Source organism: Microcaecilia unicolor, chromosome 3 (assembly GCF_901765095.1).
Source record: "Microcaecilia unicolor chromosome 3, aMicUni1.1, whole genome shotgun sequence".
Taxonomy (NCBI): Eukaryota; Metazoa; Chordata; class Amphibia; order Gymnophiona; family Siphonopidae; genus Microcaecilia; species Microcaecilia unicolor.
The window spans coordinates 512,307,261-512,316,176 of NC_044033.1; the positions used below are offsets into that span (position 1 = coordinate 512,307,261).

The 8,916-nt window shown below is 45.2% G+C and overlaps 1 protein-coding gene across 3 annotated transcripts in view; it reads right to left on the bottom strand.

Annotated features, from left to right (window-relative positions):
• The window catches only part of PNISR (PNN interacting serine and arginine rich protein), a 113,311-nt gene extending 107,512 nt beyond the window's left edge, over positions 1–5,799 (bottom strand). For all 3 annotated transcript variants that reach the window (XM_030199149.1, XM_030199150.1, XM_030199148.1), the window contains exon 1: positions 5,713–5,799. The gene's annotated coding sequence lies outside the window, so the exon portion shown is untranslated. The remainder of the gene's footprint in view (positions 1–5,712) is intronic.
• Positions 5,800–8,916: the final 3,117 nt, after the last annotated feature.

Sequence of the window (8,916 nt, forward strand, 5' to 3'; positions counted from 1 at the left end):
GAATATTGTGTTCAATTCTGGTCGCCACATTTAAAAAAAAGATATAGTAGAATTAGAAAAGGTGCAGAGAAGGGCGACGAAAATGATAAAGGGGATGGGATGACTTCCCTATGAGGAAAGGCTAAAGCGGCTAGGGCTCTTCAGCTTGGAGAACAGGCGGCTGAGGGGAGATATGATAGAAGTCTATAAAATAATGAGTGGAGTTGAACAGGTAGATGTGAAGCATCTGTTCACGCTTTCCAAAAATACTAGGACTAGGGGGCATGCGATGAAGCTACAAAGTACTAAATTTAAAACGAATAAGAGAAACTTTTTCTAGATCCAAGATGGCCACTGCAACTGTTTGACTCAACGTTCAGCTCTCCGTTTGATCCGCGTTAGAATGCCGAAGAGGAGAGGCCGCCTAACCTCCATAGCCTCCCAGCGGCTAATGTCTTCTCCACAACCTGGACCTGTTCAGGCATACTTTCGGAGAGAGGGGGGTCCCAACGTCGTCTGATGGTAGTCCGCTGGCCCACTCAGAGGAGGATGGAAACCCCGGAGCACTCCCTGGACTAGAGCTGTCGCTCAGCCCCGACATGAGAGCTCCTCCCCCACAGCCAGGCAGCGACCGTTCACCATTGTTAGCGTCCTCAACCCCAGTCCCAGGAAGTGGTGTGGGAGATGAGGAATGGGAGGTGTTTCAATCAGCCGAAGTAATTCGGGACGACGGAGAGTCTGAGACCTCGGTGGAGGGAATGACATCAACTGCACCTGGCTCGAGGACGGAACCTAAAGCTGTAGGATTGGATCCGACAGTATCTGCTGGTGACTCGGAGGTAATGATTACTAAATTTCCTATATCATTAACTAAACCCGAAGAAGTAACCTTGGACAGTCTGTGGACATTAATTCCACAAACACAAAAAATGGCACAAGAACTATCTGTCTTGGAAGGAAAAACTAAAGAAATTTTTTTGAAAGTGGAAACTTTGACCCAACAAAATAAAACGTTTGAAAGTGACATTCAACAAATAAAACTTTGTCAAGACAATATTATAAAGGATTTAACATACCTAAGGAGGAAAACTGAATCCTTTGAGAATTTTTCAAGGAGTAATAATCTCCGATTCCTTACTTTTCCTAAGCAACCTACAGTTTTCCCCATGAGATATGTTAAGAAAATATATCAGAGAAATTTTAGGAGTGGTTGAAGAAAGAATTCCACCATTTTCCCAAATTTATTATTTACCTACTAAATCAACAGGGAGTCAACAAGATCAAGGCAACCAATAAATAGATGTTTCAGCATTTTTAGAATCCTCTGACACTGATTTGGTTGTGGCATCAACATTAATTGCCACAGTTGCCTTGAATCCAAATAAGAATTGGCTAATGAAGCTGTTCTTTAAGAACAGAGACAAGACTTTTATGGGCCTCAAGATCCAAATTTTTCCTGATCTCTCTAAGGAAACTCGGAAGATAAGTCGACAGTTTTTACTGTTGAAGCCAGGGGTTCTTCAGTTGGGAGCTACTTTTTTTTTTTAGATAACCCTGTAAATGTGTAATTAAATACCAGTCAATTAAATATGTGTTTTTTGAACCATCCCAACTTACAGCTTATTTAACAGCCAAAAAAGTATTGGGAGGTCTCAATGTTTAGCTCTCTTATTTAATTATTCGGTACCTTTAGGTCTGTCATAAGAAGCAAATTCCTGTAATGTATAAATTGAATTTCCATTGTGTAACAACTTGGATCAATTTTCTTTTGGACTTGAGGAACGTCTGGTTAAGAAATTTAATTGTACCTTTCTTCCTTTTTTTTTTCCTCTTTAAATTAATGTCGAGCTAGACTATACTTTTCTGTACAAGTTATATGCTTGATTATATTGAAAATTTGATAAAAAATAAAAGAAACTTTTTCTTCACTCAACTTGTTATTAAACTCTGGAATTTGTTGCCAGAGAATGTGGTAAAGGCAGTTAGCTTAACGGGGTTTAAAAAAAGGTTTGGACGGCTTCCTAAAAGAAAAGTCCATAGCCCATTATTAAATTGGACTTGAGGAAAATCCACTATTTCTGGGATCAGCACTATAAAATGTTTTGTACTTTTTTAGGATCTTGCCAGGTATTTGTGACCTGGATTGGCCACTGTTGGAAATAGGATGCTGGGCTTGATGGACCTTTGGTCTGTCCCAGTATGGCAATACTTATGTACTAAAGTAATGAAAATCTTTAGGGTTCTGATGTTTAAGGTGAAACACCTTGAGAACGACTCAGATGAGGGCAGGATGGCAGAAATATGCTGGAGAGGAGCAGCGATCACTTATATTGCCTACTGTCTCTTTTACTTTATCTCCAAATAAGGAATCCCCTATACAAAAAGTGTCTGCTAATTCTGACTGGCCCATCATCATGTAGTCCCAATGCATGCAACCAAGCTAGGCACCTGGTAAGCAATAGCACAAGCAGAAATTCTAGATGAAGTTTTGAAGATATCATACATTTATCTATATAAAACTAACGCCACACACTCATCCACTTCTGCTCACATTGAAGCTAGCCGAGTCTCAGCCTGTAATGTGAGGCTAAGCAAACAAGTCTGTAGTCCGAAACACTTTCTTGCCAATGTGGTTTAAGTGTCATGGATCTTTATTTACCTGGAGGAATATGGAAATTTCCCTACACTGAGGAAATTGCTGCATGCGGGAAGGGCCACACATGCTCAGAACTTTACACTAAATTCTGAGATAGCTGTTCCATCCCAGCAACTTATAATGACATCACCTACTTGTATGCCCAATTCAAACCTATTTGTCACTGGAAAGTGCCATCTCCTTTCCAAGGTAATCCACAGTGCCTTCTCCATTCCTCATGCTTATGTCACTTTTCCTGCCTGAGTAGATTAAAGCCTTATTATGAAAGTATTCCATTCATAAATGAAACCAGAAACATAGGAAATGATCATTATGATCATAATATCTAGATGTAACCCCTGCTATCAGGGCTTGCAGATCTAGCATTTTAATACTTGGACTATCAGTATGTGTGATCACGTTAACAGCTATTTCTCCTTGCCTTGTCTACAAGTCTATATAGCCCCAAAGTCTCCTCCCTTCTACCAACTTGTACATGGTACTCTCGTGACTGCCTCATTTTCACTAGTAAATGAAGCTGAATGTTATATAAGATGAAAAATAACTATGCAGTCATAATAAAAAGTTACCTTCCTGAGTCCAGCAGATTACAGGTCAGGCTAATCTAGATATCTGTGCTTAATCTAGTACTTTCCTTTGTAAATCTTTTCTTCTCAATTTACTACCCTCCAAACATTCTCCTCCTTGGATTCTCCAAATATTCTACCCCTTAGCAGACTGAGATTCATTAAAATGACCATGCCAATTGAAACTCAAGTTATTAAAGGTCAACCCTGATGTCACAATGTGACAAGGCATCACTAATGAGGTATACTGAAGCTGAAGCTATCACACTTCACTATGCAATTTCATAGACAATAAGTACTGACTTATTCTTCTAAATGTATATGAAGCATGTTAAATGTCATCAAACTAAACAGCTAACAACTCTTTGAAAGGGTCTTCTCTTGAAAGGCCAAGCACCCTATTTTTTTTCCTTGTTAATATATACTATTCTTATTGTACTGAAATTAAGTTGTCAACTCACTTATCACATCCCACTTAAATCTCTATGCCACAAAGACTCTGCATGAGATATTATTCAAGAATTAACCCAGAACAGAAACGAACATGACAACTGTGATGGTTACAAAAGGGACAATGGATAATTAACTTTTCTTTCATGAAAAACTAATAAATGTATGGATGCCAGATTATTTCACGCATGTATTGGATCACCGGATGTGGAGCTCGATGGCTAAGTGTCTAATGCAGTTATCTGGGCAATATTTAGTGAAATGCTTAAACCATGTGCATCAAGCAAGGGCAATGTGTAGTCACGCTTTTAAAAAAGCCCAATGCAGAAAAACTGCGGCTCGGATTAACTACTACTACTTAACATTTCTAGAGCGCTACTAGGGTTACGCAGCGCTGTACAGTTTAACAAAGAAGGCCAGTCCCTGCTCAAAGGAGCTTACAATCTAAAGGACGAAATGTCAAGTTGGGGTAATCTAGATTTCCTGAATAGAGGTGTAGTGGTTAGGTGCCGAAGGCGACATTGAAGAGGTGGGCTTTGAGCAAGGATTTGAAGATGGGCAGGGAGGGGGCCTGGCGAATAGGCTCAGGGAGTTTATTCCAAGCGAGGCAGAAAGGGCAGAGCCTGGAGTTGGCGGTGGTAAAGGGTACTGAAAGGAGTGATTTGTCTTGAGAGCGGAGGTTACGGGTAGGAACGTATGGGGAGATGAGGGTTTGTATACTTAGGGTTACCATACGTCCGGATTTCCCCGGACATGTCCTCTTTTTGAGGGCATGTCCGGGGGCGTCCGGCGGATTTTGCCCCCGCCCACGTTTGTCCGGATTTCTGGACAAACGTGGGCGCGGGTGCGGGCAGGCGCGTGCGTGCGGTGGGCGGGCGATCGGCGCCGTGGGTCTGGTGACCTGGTCTCCCGTCCCCTCCCCTTCCTTACCATGTTCCCTGGTGGTCTAGTGACGTCTTCGGGGCAGGAAAGAGCCCCCTCTTTCCTGCCCGGAGCGCTGCCTCCCCTGTCTATCATCCTTCTCGGTCTGGCTGGGGATTCAAAATGGCCGCCGAGAGTTGAACTCTCGCGAGGCCGCTTCAACTCTCGGTGGCCATTTTGAATCCCCAGCCATACCGAGGAGGATGTGGCAGGCAGCGCTCCGGGCAGGAAAGAGGGGGCTCTTTCCTGCCCCGAAGAGAAGACGCTACTAGACCACCAGGGCTAGACAGTAAGTGAGGGGGGGGGGGGGGTATGTGATGGGGGGGAGGGGACTATGTGACGAGGGGGGGGGAAAATAGGGGCGGAACCCGGACCTGAAGGGGGCGTGGTAGGGGCGTGGCATGAGGCGTGGCGGGGGCGGGGGCGTGACATGTGTCCTCTTTTTCAGAGGACACAAAATGGTAACCCTATGTATACTAAGCATTTTCTCCATTGCCACAAAACTAGAAAAAGAACTATTTTATTAAGATACCCCAAATCTAAATTATGAAGGCTCTCTAACGTTTAACAGTGTGTAGTTTATAAGGAATAAATAGCTAGAACACGGCTGACGACCCTTGCAACGGTCCACGAAGTGCAGGAAAAGGCCGGAACTACAAGCATGCAGCCACCGTGATCAACATTCTCTTCTTAGCCAACTCCACGCGCACCGTAAGAACAATCAGAGCCTGCGGCCACTCTCATCAACAACGCAGCGGCGCATGCGCGGCCTGAGGAGCCGGGGTCCATCGCAACCAGCAAAAAAGGGCGGCGCTAAAAGCCGCGTTCTTCTCAACCGCTGTTCACGAATCCCCCCCCCCCCCCCACACACACACAAAGGAATACGGTAGTAGAAAGCGCAAGCCCCCTCCCTCTCTGCCTACCCCGCTGCGTCCTCCTCGGTAACAGGCCGCACCCGCGAAGGCCCAGCTGGTTAGCGCCCCCTTCCACCTCCCCTGATTTCCAACCGCTTCTTCTTCTTCGCAGCAGCAACAAACTCACGCGGGCTCCTTCTAGTTAACAGCTGTTTCCCGCGCGAGCACCAAACACCCGTAGCAGCAGCAGGAAAGGAACCCTGGAAGGGTGGCAAAGACTACTCACGCTGTGGGTCTGACAGGAACCTTTACGTCCTCTCAGTGGCTGCTGCTCCCTAGCAGTCTGTGCAAGATGGCGCTGAAAAGCCGCTGCCGGAAATGCTACCAGTGATAGACAGGTGATCGTCATGGCTCCCGAGCGACTTCCGGTACGGGGAGAATCAATGGTTGTTGACGTGGCCGCGCAAGGAGGTAGTAGTCAGCCTCCTCGTGCCCGCGCCTGCTAAACTCCGCCTCTCTTCTTTCTCGTGCTCAGGTGACAGCAGGGTTTCTAAAAATATAAACAGAAGCGCAGTTTGAACAGTATGGCGGCGTTTCCTTGTTTGCCACGTCATGGGCCGATAAAGATTTCAAAGCAGGACTTTTTTTGTTTTTTTTTTTAACTGCGACGTCTTGTAAAATAGTGAGTTGGACAACCTGCCCATGAATGCAGAGCAGCTTAGCCGAAAATTAAAAAAAAAACCAACCTTGTCCTAAATATTAAAATCTGTTTGTCACCTAGGCCTAGTCTGATGCACAAAACTCTAACGACCCTTTAACGACAAAATTTGCCAGCGTTGCATGCATTATAGGCCTTTTCGTGCAGCCAGCGGCGGGTTACCATATGGCTCCAGAAAAAGGAGGACGGATTGAGCCAGGCGGGTTTTACTTCCATTGCTTTCCATTGAAAGCAATGGAAGTAAAACCCGGCTGGCTCAATTACTTCCATTGAAAGCAATGGAAGTAAAACCCGGCTGGCTCAATCCGTCCTCCTTTTTCTGGAGCCCTATGGTAACCCCGGATAATGAAAACGGAATGCAAACCAGAAACTACCATTGAAATGTGGACAATTCGCAATGCACTAACCATACCGACGATTCTAACGAATCATTTAACGTGAGAAATTTAGCGAGATCTCAGACCTGTCGCTCAGGCCTGAGCTGTCATCTCCCCGCTCCCTCCTGCACCTTAAAAATGCAAGCTGGCAAGTAAAAAAAAAAAAAAAAAGTTGTATAAAACACAAACCAGTAGTTCCCCACTTCCCCCTGCACTAACCAAAACAAAAAAAAAATTCAAATAGATCGGGAGGGGGCAAAGGTGCTCCCTTGCCCCCCCCCCCCCCCCCCCCAAGATCACCACTGTTCCCCGCTTCAGCCGGGTTTAATAAAAACAAATCTCCACATTTTCTCATCCCCGCTCCCCCTCCCTTCCTATGTTTCATGTCCCTTGCTCCAGGGCTCCACCTGCCAGCACATTGCTGGCTCGTTTTTTTTAGTGCATCTAGGTCTGTGCCAGAGCGGGTGATGGGAGGCGGGACTGGTGGTTGGGAGGCGGGGAATAGTTCTGGGCAGCCTTATACGGTCTGTGCCCTGAAAAAGATAGGTACAAATCAAGGTAAGGTATACACATATGAGTTTATCTTGTTGGGCAGACTGGATGGACCGTGCAGGTCTTTTTCTGCCGTCATCTACTATGTTACCCCCAACATCGCAACGAATCAAACTGATGACCAATAGCGCCTGCAGTATGATACCAAAGGTGCCCCAATTTTGTTGTGGGTAATACTGGATTTATGTTCGCTTAGCCTTAAAGAGAGACGACGAGTTGTTTTTACAATATATACCTTGTTACAAGGACATAATAAAGTGTATACAACGTGATCAGTATTACAAGTCGTGGCTCATCGCAGTTGGTAAATTTTCCAATCCTTAGGGTTCCTGAATTCTGTACATTCAACAGCAATAGTGCAAAAAGAACAACAAAAACATTTTCTAGTTCCCAAAGTGGGATACAAATGCAATAAAATAAATAAATAAAATATATAGATTAAACATAACAGCATTACTGGAGGCCACTAGAAGGCAGCTTGAAGGTTGAAGGGATCTCCTAGTGTCCTTATTGGGTAGAGTGGGGTTAATACAAATGGTTATACAAACTCCAGAGCCTGCCACTGAGGTTATTACAGATGGATCTGAAAAAATTATATAATTTAGTAAATTTTGCTGGGCGGGTAAAAGCCGAAACTTAGAATGGCTACTCTTTGTGGTCCTTGGAGCCGGGGGGGGGGGGGGGGCTGCCAGAATTAAGACAATACAACTGGACTTGCTTATTGCGACATTTGGGTGATTGGTTTGGGCAGACGCAGATATATACCCCAACAGAACTAGAAAGTGCATTTTATGCACCTCATGATTTCTATTCATTGCTGCATTTGGGGAAGGCACGAACACCGACGATGCTGAAAGATGGGATATTGTTGCGCCCAATGCAAGAGGCCTGGAGGGTATTGGTGACTAAATTGGGAGGTCAGCCAGAAGTATCGGATCAATTGTCCTTGAGGGGTAGCATAGCCTTCCAGCCGGGTAGTGATAACCCTGTATTCCAGGTGTGGGAATGGAGAGGCATTGCTCGGCTGGAGGATCTATTGATGAAAGAAGGAAAGCTGATGGATTTCATGCAAATTCAGGAAAAAGTGGGGGAAGCGTGGGGCAATTGATTTGCATATGCACAAGTGAGACATTATACAACAGTCTTAGATCAATCAGGCCTCCAGACTCCCTTGGGAGGTAAAGTCCGAGATTTTTAAAGGGAATTTCTGAGGTAGGACTTTCAGTCTCAAATCTACGTAAGGCCTTGTTGCAAGGAGGACAGGAGAGGGTCTTATCTTCTTTAAAAAATAAATAGGCAGAAGACCTTGGTGTTGCCTTGGGAACCTGGGATGTGGCTGCCACTATTAGGGGCATTCCTGCGCTGACCAATGATGCTAGACTTCGGGAGTGCGGGCTTCGTGTGGTGCTTTGGGCTTACATGACAGGGGCACAATTAGCACATGTGGGGGCAAGAGGGGTACACGTTTGTTCTAAATGCAAGCTGTCGACTCATACATTGGCGCATGCCTTTTGGAGCTGCCCACAGGTACAGCTCTTTTGGGGCCAGATCAAAAGATTCTTGAGTCGGCTGCTGGCCCAAGACATAGGGGGCTCGGTGGAACAGCTGCTGTTGGATGTTCCTAGAGCTTTCTGTACTGGGAATAGATTTGCAGCGTTATTATGTCACAAATTGACATTAGTGGGGAAAAAAGTCATCTTGCAATATTGGACGGTGGAGGAGCTGCCAGCTTATTGGCATTGGAGAAACCAGATACACATCTTGGCGGCTTGGGAAGCAAGGGACGCTAGAGGGTCGCCTAAGAGGTGCAAATCTTACTTAGCGATCTGGAATCCATACTTAC